Source organism: Desmodus rotundus, chromosome 10, assembly GCF_022682495.2.
Source record: "Desmodus rotundus isolate HL8 chromosome 10, HLdesRot8A.1, whole genome shotgun sequence".
Classification (NCBI taxonomy): domain Eukaryota; kingdom Metazoa; phylum Chordata; class Mammalia; order Chiroptera; family Phyllostomidae; genus Desmodus; species Desmodus rotundus.
Genome location: NC_071396.1, coordinates 26,209,429 through 26,225,624, shown reverse-complemented (window position 1 = coordinate 26,225,624; position 16,196 = coordinate 26,209,429). Strand labels below are relative to the sequence as shown.

The 16,196-nt window shown below is 49.2% G+C and overlaps 1 long non-coding RNA gene and 1 pseudogene across 1 annotated transcript in view; one reads left to right on the top strand and one right to left on the bottom strand.

Moving 5' to 3' along the window:
- Positions 1-1,155: 1,155 nt before the first annotated feature.
- The window catches only part of LOC123479887 (uncharacterized), a 50,340-nt gene continuing 35,299 nt past the window's right edge, over positions 1,156-16,196 (top strand). Inside the window, exons 1-4 of the long non-coding RNA XR_008425423.1 lie at positions 1,156-1,356; positions 4,995-5,099; positions 10,822-10,916; positions 12,191-12,420. This is a non-coding gene — a long non-coding RNA (uncharacterized lncRNA). The remainder of the gene's footprint in view (positions 1,357-4,994; positions 5,100-10,821; positions 10,917-12,190; positions 12,421-16,196) is intronic.
- LOC112306002 (splicing factor 3A subunit 3 pseudogene) lies at positions 6,413-8,116 on the bottom strand (annotated as a pseudogene).

The window sequence follows — 16,196 nt, the reverse complement described above, 5'->3', positions numbered from 1 at the left end:
TTACTCTGTGGCTATATTTTCATGAAAGAACTCTGTTTGCCAAATGTGACTGAAGTTAGAAATGCTGAGTTGTTACTCAAAGGTGCTGTAATTTCTTCTGTGAGAGCGAGTCCTGGATTCCAAGTCCTGTACATCTGCTCTGTGACCCCCTCCAGGTCCTCCTGAGGCTCCAAACAGAGTCCCTGTCCACGAGTGACACATGTAGGACTGTCATGTCTGGGACAACATATGGGCCAGGTCACTGAGCAGCTGGTACAGCACCTGGGCCTGTGCCAGAGCCCTGCATGTTCCTGGTCCCACTCTCACTGCGCAGCTGCTCAGGTCATGGCACAGCGTGGTGCATACAGTGGTCCTGAGAAACACGCTGTGTCCAATAGCCAGAGATCGCTGGGCGCCAGGCCTCTGTGCTACTGTCCTGGTGTCACCCTAGACACAAGGTTTTGGGTGTCCAACTGCCCGTTGAGGAGACCCATCCCCCACCCCTGTCCCCCAGAGTCCAGAGCCTGCATGCTCAGCATCACGTTCCCGCAGGCCCCTGATCACTGACACAGACTGCGGCCCAGAGCGTGGACCAGCCTAGGGTGCTGCATCTGGGCATAGTCCTCCCCAGCCAAGGGAGTGATGAGCTGAACTGCCTGAAATTATGTCCCTCTGGAAGGGTTTCCCTGATCCACTGTCCTCCATGGGTGTCCACAGATGGCCTGTCCTGCTGCTGCTGTCCCTTTTCTGACATTTCATCCACATCCTGTGAAAACACCTAGAAACCAGACACGATTCTCTATCCTCCCTGCACATGGCACAGGGGCCCCCGCAGGACCAAGGCTGAGAGACCCTCACTGTGTAGCGTGGGCTCCCAGGGCATTGGGGCCACTGGTGACACAGCCGCTTCCTCTTGCAGGGTCTGCCAGGTGCCATCCTGTGGGGACCACTGTGAATGGCTGCTGGGCTCTTTCTGTGCATATCCTGTGTATGAATGGGTGATGTCACACCAGGTCACAATGGACAGGTCAGGTTCTGTGGTAACCTGGTGACCTGTGGTTAAATATACCTCCTTTGAAACCAAGAAAAGCCTTTGGGGAAGTCAGGGTCCAATCTGAGGGGAAATGGGAGTACTTTCTTCTGAATCTTTGCTCTTTTCAGCTTGGACCGCTTTGATCTTCAGAGGGGATGGAACCACCTATGATGCCCCGATGGACCTCAGCCAGAGCCTGGAAGCCCAGCCTTCCCTCAGGTCCCTGTGGAGATCAGACTCGTACAGATACAGATTCCTGCCAGGTGTCCACAGCCCAGTGACCCCTGAGTATCAGCTTCCCCAGCATCTGGACCCAGTGTCTGCTCTTTCTCTGGGACTCGGAGGTAAGGACATCCTGGAGGGCTTGCAGCCCCGTGGTCTGTCCTCCATACACTTTCTCAGTGATGACATGAGGGACCAAGGGCAGGGACACTGAGACTCTAGTGCACTGAGAGGAAATGATTTCTGAGTGAAAGCAAGTAGTTGCCCTAATCACGTTGCTGCCTTTTCAGAGATGAAGAATATTTGCCAGTTTTGACTCAAAAGATAAAACCAAGAGTTTTTACTCAGAAGGACAGCAGTTATTTGTGTGTGATGTCAAGAGCTGGCTGAACCTCCTTGGCATCTGCCCTGGGATTCACCCCCAGGCCTTCCTAACTCTCTAAACAGAACCTCTGTCCACCAGAGAAACTTGTAGGACCATGAAGTCTGCAGCAACACATGGCCCAGGTCACAGGGCAGGTGGCACATCAGGCTGCCCCTGTCACAGAGCCCTCTGTGTCTCTGGGCCCGTCTCCAACTGAGCAGCTTCTCAGCCCCCCGCACACCTGGGCTGCAGACCCCAGCGTAGCGAGGAATGTGCTGCCTCCAGCATCCAGAGGCCCTCTGGGTACTGGGCCTCTTCGTCTTATGTTCCAGGACAGGCTGCATTCCACAAATCACTATTTACCTTGTAGCTGTACCTGTCCTGCTCAGTATCACTGGACTATAAATATTTCACTGAGTGAGAGGCCCCCTGAATATTTTTCGCCTTTAGTCCAGAACTTCTGACCCACAGAGTCTGTCAGGAAGTCCTAGCAGCACTGTGCCCGCTCACTGGTCCAGGCAGTGTAACCTCATCTTCGTCATTGAACAGCAGGAGGGGTGTCCTGTGGATGGTAAAGGCAGCAGGACCTCTGCAGACTAGGTGGGGACACAGGGCTGCAGAGAGGGTGTGCTGTGGGGTGGGACAGTGAAGGATGTGCAGGCCTTGCCGGCTGAGTATAAACAACTTTGGTGACCTTTGGTTCACATGACTAGAAAGGCATGTGCACATCACTAGGTGCATACATGTACCAGGAGATGCCTGAACTGAGGTTGCTCAACCAGGGTAACCATGTGGCTGCCCCAGCAGTTAGAGTCACATGTAGTTAGTTTGCCTCAATTTACTGTCATTTTCTAAGTTTTATCTCCTCCTTCTCTTCCTCATTCTTCCTGTTCCTCTTCCTCTCCTACTTTTTCCTTTTTTTTTCACAAGTCTAATTAGAAGTGGAATGTTGGTGTGGTGGGAATCAGCACTCCTGTGTTTTCTAAATCCTTGTGTGTAGAGCACAAACCTCTGCCGTCCACCCAGGTATGTGTCCAGCTTCTCAGTCACTAGTGTCCTGGGTGCAGACAATTGTCATGGCTTTTGTGTAGACTTTCCCACCACCTAACCCTCACTGCCCAGTGAACCAGTGGGGGTTCTTTCACCCACTACATGTATTTCTCTTATGAATTCTACAGTGAAGGGACAATGACAAGAAGAGCCCAATGACATTAGGCCAGTTCCAAATGGTCCTGGGCTAACATTCCATTGCTCAGCTCCCCTAAAAGTTGCTAGTGTTACTGCAAGGTAAAGGTGACTGGTCACAGGGTCTGGATTCCTAGTCCCTTACAGTTCAGAAGCAGGGTCCCGTGGTCTGTGGTCACATTTCTCTGCTTTCTCTCCAACACACAGTGACCCTGGAGAATGCTTTCGTTTTCTGGGGCATGAGGTCGGGCATGAAGTCAGTCATGAAGGAAGGTTGACAGTAGAAATGTTCTGTTGTCTGTTGGGATTTTGTCCAGAGGATTAGGTCATTCCTTCGCTAAAGATTTCTAAGAATCTAAGAGTCTCAGGACAGGGTATTGGTTAAGGCACAGACTGAACGTCTTTATGATTCCAGCTACACCACTGTTCACTTCCCCCAGGATTTTTCTGCTCGTGCAGGTCATATAGGAATCCAGGGGCTTGCTGTCTTCACTTCTAGGTAACCTGGGATTAATTACCATCCCTGCAGCTCAGTACCAGTTATAATCATTTGATGATACTTTGATTTGCTGTCTTTTATGTGATCAGATCTACCAAGTGTTTTGTGATAGGAGAAGGACATTTGGACCCTGCTATCTCGGGACCCAATTTCTCCCCAGATGATTATTTACTTTCTGTTGAATTTATTGGGGGTCAAACTGGTTAGCAAAACGATACAAGTTTTCAGTGCACAATTTTACAACATCTGTACATTCTGTTGTGCGTGTACCAACTTAAGTCAGGTCTTCGTTTCCACCACTTATCACCCCTATGCCCTTCTCTTTCCTACTCCCCCTTCTGCCACAAACACCAAAGTGTTTTCTGTGTCTATGAGTTCATCTTTCATGTTTTTTGCTCAATCTCATACTCCTCTCCCTGTGGTCCATCAAGTCCTTCCCCACCTCTGTGAACCTGCTCTCTACCTGCCACATTAGATTTTATTCTTGAGAGGCTTCAGTTTCCTATGTTAGGTGTGACCTTGAGAGAAGGGTGATCCCAGAGGCCCTCAGATATTTTATGTTTCTTCCCTAAATGTATTTCTCAATGTCCTGATGAAAAGTATGGCATTTGGACACTCTGAGATTGTGAAATAGGACTTAAATGATAAATACATTCCATCATTCCAGTGTCCCTAAGCTTTTGAATTCCCACCTCCACATCAAAGAAAGGAGCTGCAGCTTTTCCATGTCACAGTTTCTGGGCCGTCACTGAGTGCTTTCTTGAGTCAACCATCCCCTAAACATTCAGAGCCTTTTCTGTTGGGCCAGATACAGCTGCAGATATAAATGCAGAATCTCTGCCTCATGGGCCCAAACTAATAAACTTCATTTAAGCCCAATTTATGTTTCTCTTTTTTAAGATCTATTTATTTATTTATTTATTTATAGACAGAAGGAAAAGGGAGAAAGAGAGGTAGAGAAATAATATGTGGTTGCCTCTCATGCGCCCCCAACTGGGCATCTGGCCTGCAGCCCAGGCGTGTTCCCTGACTGGTGAACCCTTTGGTTCTCAGGCTGGTGCTGCGTATACTGAGCCACACCAGCCAGGGCTCAAATTTATGTTTCTTTTTAACTTTACGTACATCATCAATTTTTGGCGATGTAGTGCATGTTTCTCTTTTTGTACATATTTCCCTCTAAGTCCCTCACCTTTAGGGCCCTGCAAGGACCTCAGTCAAGGTGGCCATGGCCACAGGAGAGGTCACTGACATTCTTACCGTTGTGTGTTTCCTCTTGCACCTTTCCATTCTGTGGCAAGCCCTGAATTATTCTAATTTATTTCAATATCAATTACATCTCTACAATTAACCATTCCAAGTTTCTCCCCTCTGGCCTCTGGCTTAGAACCACTGAGAACTAAGACAACTCTTTTCCTGAAGCTCTTCAAGCTGAATCTTGAGTGTGGGATATAATCATGTGACCGTCCCAAGTGACTGTGTAGAGTAGCCCCAGGTCCGCAGCTGTGGGCCACTCAGAAACTGCTCAGCACGTCTCTGCCATCACCGCATACACTGGAACTGGAGAGCAGGAAGCCCATGGGCGGGCCAGCGGGCCTCACTCCTGCATCAGATGAGGCTGTGGCCCAGGACACAGAAGGTGTCCTGAATGGCTGGACTCTGGAAGCAGAAGTTGGTTTTGAACTGTATCAATTGCTTCTCTTTTCTTTTCACAGACACTGTTGCTCATGGTCTGTCCGAGGGCTGATACCACACAGCACCCCTCCTACTACCGAGTCTCCACCCATCATCCACCTGATCCTTAGGTGTGTGAACAAAATGTAAGTAAACAAAACATATTTCTATTATTGAAAGAAGGAAGCATGTCTTTTTGTAATTCAGAGGTGACCAACTAAAGGTCTTTAAGATTTTTACAATGAAATTGGTTGGGGTAATGTTACATAAACGTCAGGTGGACAATTTTTAATGTGATGTCTTCCCACTCTGTGTGCTCACTGTCCAAAGTCTGGTCTCCTCTGTCCCCTGGGGTTTGACCCCTTTAGTCCCTTCGTCCTTCTTCACCCCCTTTTTCTCTGTAATCAACCGTACTGCTCTCTGTGTCTGTGAGTGTGTCTGTTGTGTGTGGTTTTCATTTATACCTTTTGTAGAAGTGAAAGACCAGAACGTGTCATCTTGTCTACTTGATTACCTGTGTCCTCCTCTGTGAGGTCACCCTGTGATAGGAATCACAGGACAGACACGTGTCTCCTGGGTTTTTGCCCCTGGAGAGAGAGGTCTCTCTGCATACCTCTTCCCCAATTTTATTGTCAAATCAACTGACATGTTTTAGTGAAGTTTCCAAATATTCATTGAAAATACTGGCCATCCCTGGACGGGTATCTCAGGTGTTTAGAGCATCTTCCCGATCTCCCAAAGTTGCAAATTGATCCCCTGTCAGGGCACATGCAGGAATCAGCCAGTGAATATGTCACTAAATGGAACAAGTCACTGTTTGTCTCTGTCTCCATCTGTCCTTTCTCTAAAAATCAATATATATTTAGAAATAATAATAAAAATGAAGTAAAATGTTGGCCAGAGGATAGAAATCATGTACTTGCATATGTGATCATTTATGCTTCCTATCAAAGTTAATGATGAGGGGCATGTGTTCCCATGGGAGGTTTTTCTTGACCCTCTGTCCTTGAGAAATGTCCCATAGATGTCCTGTCACTTTGGAGCCATCCAGTTCCTGGTGTTGCCTCCTGAGTTTGCTGAATGATCTGGAAACCAGACCATAGCTTTCCCTCCTCTGCCCCAGGTCCTCAGAAGCTCCCAGTGTGCCCACAGGTGCAGACTCATTGACAGACACTGCGGCGAAAGGCGTGTGGGCCCCTGCGGTACCTACTTCAGGTGACTACTAATGTTTGTCCAGGTGCCATGTCATATGTACCACTTTACATGGATGTCGTAGTCGTCCTATGGGTGACATCACACTCAGGTCACAATAGACAGCTCAGCTTCCATTAGCCATTGTCCAACATTTATTTTTTGAAACCAAGGAAACCCTGTTGGATAAATCACAGCTGACTTTTTTTTTCTGAATTTTTTTTAATATAAAACAAAAATAAAACACATTTCAACTCCACAACCTGCCAGCATGCCTTGTCTCTACAGGATGCACACCAGACTGTAAGACTAGCAGAGTCTGTAGGCGCACTTGGTTGGGAGAAATAGAAAAAGCAAATCTTAGGGAAGCCTGGGCAAGCCCGAGAGCTGAAGTGCACTCCTGAACACTACTAGAGCAGTCCTTGTCTTTTCAGATCCTCATATGTCTTCTTATTCACAACATTCCCACTGGAGTCTTCATACTCTTCCTCAGTTTCGGGCTGCCACCATTCTGACGCCTTCTGCAGCTTCAGCTTGGCCCACAAAGAGACGGCATCTTCAATCTGTGTCACGTTGGCGAAGTGGGCAGTGTTTGGGATGCCCAGACACTGCATGCCGTGCACGTGATGCCACTCAGCAAAGTGCTGCTGGAAGGCCTTGGGACCTTAGTAGGTGTAGTTTCCACAGATCTCACAGCTGTAGTTGATATTTAGGCCATGAAGCTTATACAGCCAGTAGGGGATGGGTTTGCCATCCCAGCCAAGGGGCAGTTTTGAGGGTTGTAAATGATCTCGTTCTCCTCATCCTCACTTTGGCTCTCACTGATCTGCTCTTCCTCCTCCTCTTCTTGCTCTTCTCCTGTCCTTGCCTGCTTGCGCTGGACATTTTCGTGAGTGAGATGTCGCTGTTCCCCAAGAATCTCTACGTATTCATAGATCTGGGCTTCGAGGAAAGCAATATCTTTGTTCCTCTCCACATCTCACTTGGTACCCTTTGACTTGGGATTTTTTGCAAACAGGGAGGTGTCGAGTGACTCCAGGGACTTTCCTTTGGTGCTGAATAGCCTCTGGGCTCGCTCTTCTAGGGTCCCGCCATACTTTAAGCCTAAAGCTAGGAGTGCAGATTTCAATCTTTCCAGACCCAGGGAGGCCAACTCCTCTCAGGAGGAAAAAGCAGAGAGGTCAAGGTGGGCTCCAGCATGTGTCAGGGCCCTGCTTGTCTCTTTCGGCCATCCAGGAAAGGTACCGTTCTCCCACTTCTTCTCAAACTCATTTTGAATCTTCCCAAAAAGTTCATTCTGATCTTGGAGGGGCTTCACTCTATCTGTGTATTCCTGGAGGTACTCAAGCAGCATCTCCAGGTATCACTTGTACTCCGCGTCCTTCCTTTCTTTAGGAATATCAAATAACTGGTCAAAGATGGACAGGTATGTGATATAATCCAGCTTCTCAGAGGCCTTCAGGTTTATGTATTTGAGGTAACAGTCGTAGAGATCCAGGTAACGACCGTATCCCTCTTCATCTGTGAACTCCACCAGATTTTGTGCCTCTTCACTTGGATTCTCTTGAGCCTTTAGGAGCTCCTCAAATTCCACTGACATTGGCACACAGATCTCATTTGGGTGCTTCCGGTGAAATTCTTTTATTTGTTTGAGTCTATTATAGAATTCAGCAAATTCATTAGGTCCTGAAATGGCATTGAGCTCCTCCTTCCATAACCCGTCCTTATCGTCATACAAATCCCTCAGGTTCCCACTGACTTCCACGTACCTATCTTGCATGGCCCGCGTGCGGTGGTCAGAGTTGATCTGGTCCCGGAGCGTGGACTTCTTAGTGAGCATCTCTTTGGCCATGACATCCATGAGCCGCTCCTTCTCCTCATGATAGAGCCGCTGCTGCTTGAGAATTGTTTCCATCTTCACTCCGCCGCCACCACTCAATTCAGACCACCGACCCACAGCTGATTTTAAGGGGTGACGAGAGCCCCCTTCCCTGACTGCATGCCCCTCTGAGGTGGGACTGCTATGGGTGTCAGAGGGATGAAGGCTCCTGTGATGTCCAGATGGACCTCTGCCTATGCCTGGGGCCCCTACCTCCCCCCAGGTCCCTGCAGAGCCAGGGTCCCTTGGAACTTTGGGATCGGACTTCTGTGTGTCCCGCTCTCTCCACCAAGTGACCACTAGGACAAGGTTTGGCAGCGTGGTCCCAGGCCCTGCTGTTTCTCTGTGACTCCAAAGGTAAGGGCCTCCTGCAGGGGCCACAGCCCTGTGTTGGTCCTCCACAGAGCAGCTGGCACAGCACCTGGGCCTGTGCCAGAGCCTTGCATGTTCCTGGTCCCACTCTAACTGCACAGCTGCTCAGGTTGCCGCACAACGTGGTGCAGACAGTGGTCCTGAGAAACGCGCTGCGTCCCACAGCCAGAGACCGCTGGGTGCTGGGCCTCCAGGCTGGTTGCAGGAGGGAGCCGATGGCAAGAGTCACTGTTTTCCTCGAAGCCATTTCCTGTCCTGCTCAGCACACGGGACTGTGCGTGCTCCCTGAGGGAGAAGAGCCCTGAGTTTTAGCTGGATTTTCCCACAACTGCTGACCCTACGGGTGTCCAGTGTAGAGCAGAGCTGTACTGTTCTCCCTGCTGGGTGCATGCCGTGGGCCCACATCTTGCTAATGGAGCAGTGGAGTAGGGGGTGGGGCTGGCTGTGGAAGGAAGAGGCAGCCAGGTCTCTGCAGACAGACAGTGACATAGGGCTGAGGGGCGGAGGTGCCCCTGAGTGAGACAGTGAGGGTGTGTTTCTCGCTGTGACCTGGGAGGAAACTGCTCTGGTTGACTTTGGACACTTGTGGAGGAGAAGGCAGTTTCCAGGTCAGTGGGTGCATACGATTATCAGGTGAGGTGAGAGTGCGCTCCCCAACAATCCGCACAGTACGGCAGAGGGAGGTGGGTGACCTGCGTGTGATCATCAACGGTCATTCCCTGAGTTTAATTTTTTTGTTGTTCAAGCCAAATAAAGAGTTGAATGAGAATGTGGTGGGAATGAGCACCCCTGCATCTCTCACATCCTTGCTAGTGGCGCACACCTCTGCCGTCCACCCAGGTGTGCGTGCAGCTTCTGATGCACTGGTTTCCTGGGTGCGGGCAGTTCTCACGGCTTCTGTTTAGACTTTCCCACCCCAGCACCTCACTCCCGAGCCAACCACTGTGGGGGTCCTTCAGCTGCTACGTCTGTTTCAGGTGTGCTTTCCAGAAGGAGAGGATGACGTCAGGATGGGTCTGGGACAGACAAGAGTGACCTGAGGCAGAACCCTCGATGCCTTTTCTTTGACGTAGGGTCACAGTCACCTTTTGGTTCTCACAGGAACAATGTCAGTTCTCACAGGATCTGTGTCACAGGAACAATGTCAGTTCTGAACCTGTCCCCCACCATTATCAGTTCCATTATACCCACCAGGAAGCATTCCCACACATATTCCACTACCTCTCATTGCATAAATTGGAAAACTCAGAAAGTGCTCACAAAGTGCCGCACACTTCCTAAGGTTCAGTCCATGTCCCTCACCTTTCGGCTCCTATAGGGACTTGAGTGTGGTCGACGTGGCACCTGGCTGCAGGGAGGCTATTACTGTTCTTAGTTTTGAGTGTTTCCTCTGTACCTTCTGCCAATCTATGCAGAGTTCTCAATTATTCTAGTTTTCTCCAGGATGTGGTACAATTCTCCAAATGGACCCTTCCACTTTCCTCTCTTCTGAGTTGGGATCGCTGAGAACTAAAACTACTCTGTTATTCTTAAAGGTGATATCAAATGGTGTTTGTCTTTCACCACCTGGCTTATGTCACTTAGCATAATGCTCTCCAGTTCCATCCATGCTGTGGCAAAGGGTAGAAGCTCCGTCTTTCTCTCTGCTGTGTAGATTTCCATTGTGTAAATGTACCATAGTTTTTGGATCCACTCATTTTCTGATGGGCACTTAGGTTGCTTCCAGCACTTGGCTATTGTAAATTGTGCTGCTGTGAACACTGGGGTGCACAGGTTCTTTTGGATTGGTGTTTCAGGGTTCTTAGGGTATAGTCCCAGCAGTGGAATTGCTGGGTCAAAAGGCAGTTCCCAATCAACAAAACAAACAGATGAACAAAATATAACCAAAGACACTGAAATTGAGAACAGTCTGACAGTGACCGGGGGGAGAGGAGAGGGAATTTCAGGGGAAAAGAGGAAGGGTTTGCAGGAACAATTGTGAAGGACACAAGGACAAGAGGGGGTGGAAACAGGAGGGAGGTGGGAAGGGCTGGAGTGTTGGGCTGGGGTGGGGGGGAAGGGCAGAAAAGTGTACTTGAATAACAATAAAATATATATATTATAAAAATACTACTCTGTTATTGAAGCTTTTCAAGCTGAATCTGGGCACTTGGGTAGAATCTTCGAGGAGTTCCACACATATGATTATGGGTCACAGACTCCACATTGACTGCTGCTGCGGGCACCACACAGGGATTCTAGAACATCCCCGCCTTCCCCATAGACGCTGAGACTGCGCCGCAGGAATACGGTGGATCCTCACACTGTTCTCACGCCACCCTCTGAGGATGCCTCACCTTGACATTTAGACTCTTCCTGACTGTCTAAACCCTGGAATCAGATTGCTTTTTACCTGTTACATGTAATATTTTTTTTTATTTTTGTAGAAACTCTTCCACATTGAATATCTGATGGAAACACCATACAACACTGTCCACTGCCAAGTTCAACAGATGTTCCACCAGATCCTTAGTGAGCTGAGGTAACTAAACAAAAACAGTCTTGTGTTATTTAAAATAAAAAAAGTCTCTATATTTTTTTTGTTGTATGTTTCTTTTCGTTTTTATTGAATTTAGTGAGTGACATGAATTGACAGAATTACACGAGTTTCAGGCACACAATTCCAAACCACACCATCAGTACCCTGTACTGTGAGCTCAGCACCCAAATCAAGTCTCCTTCCTTCACCATTTGTCCCCATCACCTCCTCCACCATCCCAGCTCCCCCCTGGCAGTCACCACACTGTCGTCCATGTACATGCCATTGGTTAATAACATTACAAAAATTTGAGGTGTGGTCACCCCAAAAGTCCTATGTTGTTTCATTATTCTGTATGTGACCTCTACCCTCTCTGTGCTCCTCCATTTCCTTCCCCTCTGATATCCACCATTCCATGGGTGCATCTGTAAGTGTGTTTTTGATTGTGTGTTTATTATCTTTGTGGCTTTTGGTGTCATATCCCACATCTGAGTGAAATGACACTGTGTCCCCCTGTCCATGAGATAACTGAAGTCTTCCTCTCCAAGGCCTCACTGTCCCAGCATCACTTGAGACACAAGATTCAGGGTTTTATATCCACTGAGGAGACCTGTCCTCCCCCCGCCGCCCCCGTCCCCTGGAGTCCAGCGCCCGCATGCTCAGCATCACGTTCCCGCTGACCCCTGATCACTGACCCAGACTTGTGGACCAGCCTAGGGTGCTGCATCCGGGCATGGTCCTCCCCAGCCAAGGGAGTGATGAGCTGAACTGCCTGAGATTATCTCTCTTGGGGGGGCGGTTCCCTGACGTACTCTCCTCCATGGATGTCCACAGATGGCCTGTCCTGCTGCTGCTGTCCCTTTTCTGAAATTTCACCCACATCGTGTGAAAGGACCTAGAAACCAGCCACATTCTCCGTCCTCCCTGCACAGAGCGCAGGGGCCCCCGCGGGGCCGATGCTGAGAGACCCTCAATGTGCAGCATGGGCTCCCATAGCGTTGGGGCCACTGGTGACACAGCTGCTTCCTCCTGCAGGGTCTTCCCAGGGGCTATCCTGTGGGGACCACTGTGAATGGGTGCTGGGGTCTTCCTCTGCCTGGCCTTTATGACATCGTGGGTGACATCATGCCAGGTCACAATGGACAGCTCAGGTTCCATGGCAACCTAGTGGCCCCTGGTTCACATTCCTCTTTTGAAGCCAAGGAAAGCCTTTGGGGATAGTCACAGTCCATTTGGAAGGGAAATGGCAGTGCCTTCCCCTGATTGTGCTCTTTCAGCTCAGACTGCTTTGGGCTTCAGAGAGGATGATTCCCACCTGTTATGCCCGATGGACTTCAGCCAGAGCCTGGAAGCCCAGCCTCCCCGCAGGTCCCTGTGGACAGGATCCTGTGGAGATCAGACCCCTGTGGATTCAGATTCCTGCCCAGGTCTCCACAGCCCAGCGATCCCTGAGTGTCCGCTTCCCCAGCGTATGGGTCCAGTGTCTGCTCTTTCTCTGAGACTCAAGGTAAGGACGTCTCCAAGGGCTTGCAGCCCTGGGCACCATTCTGCACACCCTTCCTCACTAATGACCCAAGGGACAGAGGATGGGGTAAAAGCAGTTGGTTGAACCACTCATGTTGCTGCCTTTTCAGAGATGAAGTGTGTTTGCCAATTTTGACTGAAAAGTAAGGCCAAGTGTTTGTACTCAAAAGGACAGCAGTTACCTGTGTGGGATGTCAAGACCTCGGCTGTAAACACTGAGCATCTGCCCTGGGATTCACCCCCAGGGCTTCCTGAGTTCTAAACACAACCTCTGTCCACCAGTGACACTAGTACGAACATCAAGTCTAAACGTGGCCCAGGTCACAGGGACATCACAGAGCCCTCTGTGTTTCTGGGAACATATCAAACTGAGCTCCCTGCACACCTGGGCTGGAATCCCTAGCTAGCTGAGGAATGTGCTGCCTCCAGCATCAGAGGCCCCTGTGCGCTGGGCCTCTTCTTCTTGTGTTGTGAGGGCCTGTGTCCCACAACTATTTACCTTGCCACAGGTACCTGTCCTGCTCAGTGACTATGAATATTACACTGAGTGAGAAGCTCCCTGAATTTGGGTCAGATTCATTCTGAAATACTGACCCTCAGAGTCTGTCAGTGAGTCCTAGCAGCACTGTGTCCACTCTCTGGTCCAGGCAGTGTCACCTCATCCTTGTCATGAAACAGCGGGAGGGGTCACCTGTGGATGGGAAAGACAGGAGGACCTCTGCAGGCAGGGTAGAGCAACAGGGCTGCAGAGGGGATGTGTCCTGAGGTTGGGTTAGGGTTATGGGGGCCTTGCAGGCTGACTAAAAACAACTTTGGTAACCTTTGCATGCAAATGGAGGAAAGGCATCTGCCAGATCAGTAGGTGATCAGGTACCAGGGTAAGGGTGAACTGAGGTTGCTCAACCAGTTTAACCACATGGGTGCTGCTGCAGCCCATAGTGTCACCTGTAGTTATGGTTTCCCTTAATTTGCTGTCATTTTCTAAGTTATTTCTTCTTCTTCTCCACCTCCTTCCTCTTCTTCCTCTGCCTATGCTTCTCCTCCTCCTTTTTTTCCTTCTATTTCTTTTTTTTCCTGCACAAGCCAAATTAGGAGTGGAATGCTTAAGTTGGGGGGGTCAGACCCCTGCATATTCTAAATTCTAGGTTATAGAGGATCCAAGCTCTGCCATCCACCCAGGTGTGTGTGCAGCTTCTGATTCGCTAGATTTCTGGGTGCAGGCAGTTCTCAGGGCTTCTGTTTACACTTCCCCACCACAGCAGCCTCACTGCCCAGTAAACCTGAGTGAGGAATCTGTTAGCTGCTACGTCTGTTTCTCTTATGCATTCTAGAGTGAAAAGGCAATCACAGGATGGGCCTGACAACATTTGGACCCACGTCCAAATGGTCCTTAGCTAAAACTTGATTGTTGGCCTTCCCTCAGAAGCCCCTAGTGTTAGTGCAGGGATACGGTGACACTGGATTCATAGTCCAAGTGCAGTTCAGAGCCAGGGTCCCGTAGTGTGTGGATTATCTGTTTCCCTGCTTTCTCTCCAATGCACAGTCACCCAGGGAAGGCTCTCATTATTTAGGGATGCAGGAAAGTTAACAGTAGAAATGTTCTGTTGCCTGTTGGACTTTCATCCAGAGGATCAGGTCTTTCCTTCACTGAAGAATTCAAAACTGTAACTGTCTCAGGACAGGGTATTGGGTAAGGCACAGGCTGAGTGTCTTTATGATTCCAGCTACACCACTGTTCATTTACCTGGGATATTTCTGCTCACACAGATCACATAGGAATGTGGGGGGGTTGCTGTCTTTACTTCCAGGAGCCCCAAATTAATCAGCCAAGCCCACAGCTCAATGCCTGGCAGACTCATTGTGTGGGTTCTGATTTGCTGTCTCTTAGGGTGATCAGTTCTACTGAGGGTTTAGTGGTAGAACAAGGCCCTTTGGCCCCTGCTATCCCAGGACCCGATTTATCCCAACACAATTTTCTATTTTTTATTGAATTTATTGGGGTGACACTGGTGGACAAAATGATACAGGTTTTGGTGCACAATTTTACATCATCTGTACATTTTATTGTGCATTTACTACCTTAAGTCTTAATTTTCACCATTTATCACCCCTATGCCCTCATCTTCCACCCTCCTTCCCATTCCCCCAGCAGTAACGAAAATGTTTTCTGTGTCTGTAACTCTTTCTCTCTTTTTTTTCTCAATCTCATACCCATCCTTCCCCCACCATCCATCAAGCCCTTCCCCACAGCTGTGAACCTGCTCTCTACCTGTCACATTCGTCTTTATTATTGAAGGGCTTCAGTTTCCCTTGCCAGGTGTGGCCTTGCAAGAAGAGTGATCACTGAGGCTTTCAAATATTTTATGTTTTTTCTCTAAAATGTAGTTCTCTATGTGCTGGTGGAAGGTATGCCTGCAGACACTCCCAGATTGCAAAACAGGACTTAAAAGACAAACCCACTCCATCATGCCTGTCCCCCTAAGCTCTTGGATTCCCGCCTCCACATCAAAGGAAGGAGTTGCAGCTTTTCCCTGTCACCGTTTCTACCCTGTCACGGAGTGCTTTCTTGAGTATGATTGCCAACTTGACTCAAAAGATAAGGCCAAGTGTTTTTACTCAAGGGGACAGGAGTTATTTATGTGTGATATGGAGATCTGGCTGAAAATCCTCAGTATCTACCCTGGGATTCAGCCTCAGGACTTCCTCCCACTGCAAACAGATCCCCATCTGCCAGTGAAACTTGTAGGACCATCAAGTCTGCCACCAGCCCCTGTCACAGGGCCCTCTGTGTGTCTGGGCCCATCTTCAACTTCTCAGCAGCTTCTCAGCTCCCCCTGCACCTGGGCTGGATTCCCCTGCGCAGCTGACCAGTGTGCTGCCTCCAGCATCCAGAGGCCCCCTGGGTGCTGGGCTATTCATCTTGTGTTGCAGGAGGGGCTGCATTCCACAAATTACTATTTACCTTGTAGCTGTACCTGTCCTGCCCAGTGTCACTGGACCATAAATATTTCACTGAGTGAGAAGCCCCCTGAATTTGAGTGAGATTTATTCTGAAATTCTGACCCTCAGAGTCTGTCAGGAACTGTAGAACTGTGCCCATCACTGGTCCAGGCAGTATACGCTCCATCCTCATGGTGGAACAGTGGGAGGGGTGTCCTATGGATGGAAAAGGCAGCAGGACTTCTGCAGGCTAGAGGGGGACACAGGGCTGCAAACAGGACATATCCCGAGGTGGGGCAGTGAGGGGAAATGCTAGCCTGACGGCTCAGTAAAAACAACTTTGGTGACCTTTGGTTCACATGCCTAGAAAGGCATTTGCCAGATCAGTAGGAGCATGCGGCTACCAGAAGATGTGAGTACCAGGAGGTGCGGGTACCAGGAGATGCCTGAACTGAGGTTGCTCAACCAGGGTACCCACGTGACTGCCGCAGCAGTTAGAGTCACGTGTAGTTAAAGTTTGCCTCAATTTACTGTCATTTTCTAAGTTTCTTCTCCTTCTTCTCCTCTGTCTTCTTATTTTTCTTGTTCTTCTTACTCTCTTCCTCTTCCTCTTCCTTATTCCTTCTTTTTTTGCCCAAGTCTAATTAGAAGTGGAATGTTGGTGTGGTGGGAATCAGCACTCCTGAATGTTGTAAATCCTGGTGTGTAGAGAACAAAATTGTGCCATCCCCCCAGGTGTGTGTCCAGTTCCTGACTCATTAGTGTCCTGGGTGCAGGAAGTGTTCATGGCTTCTGTGTAGACCTTCCCACCACAGAACC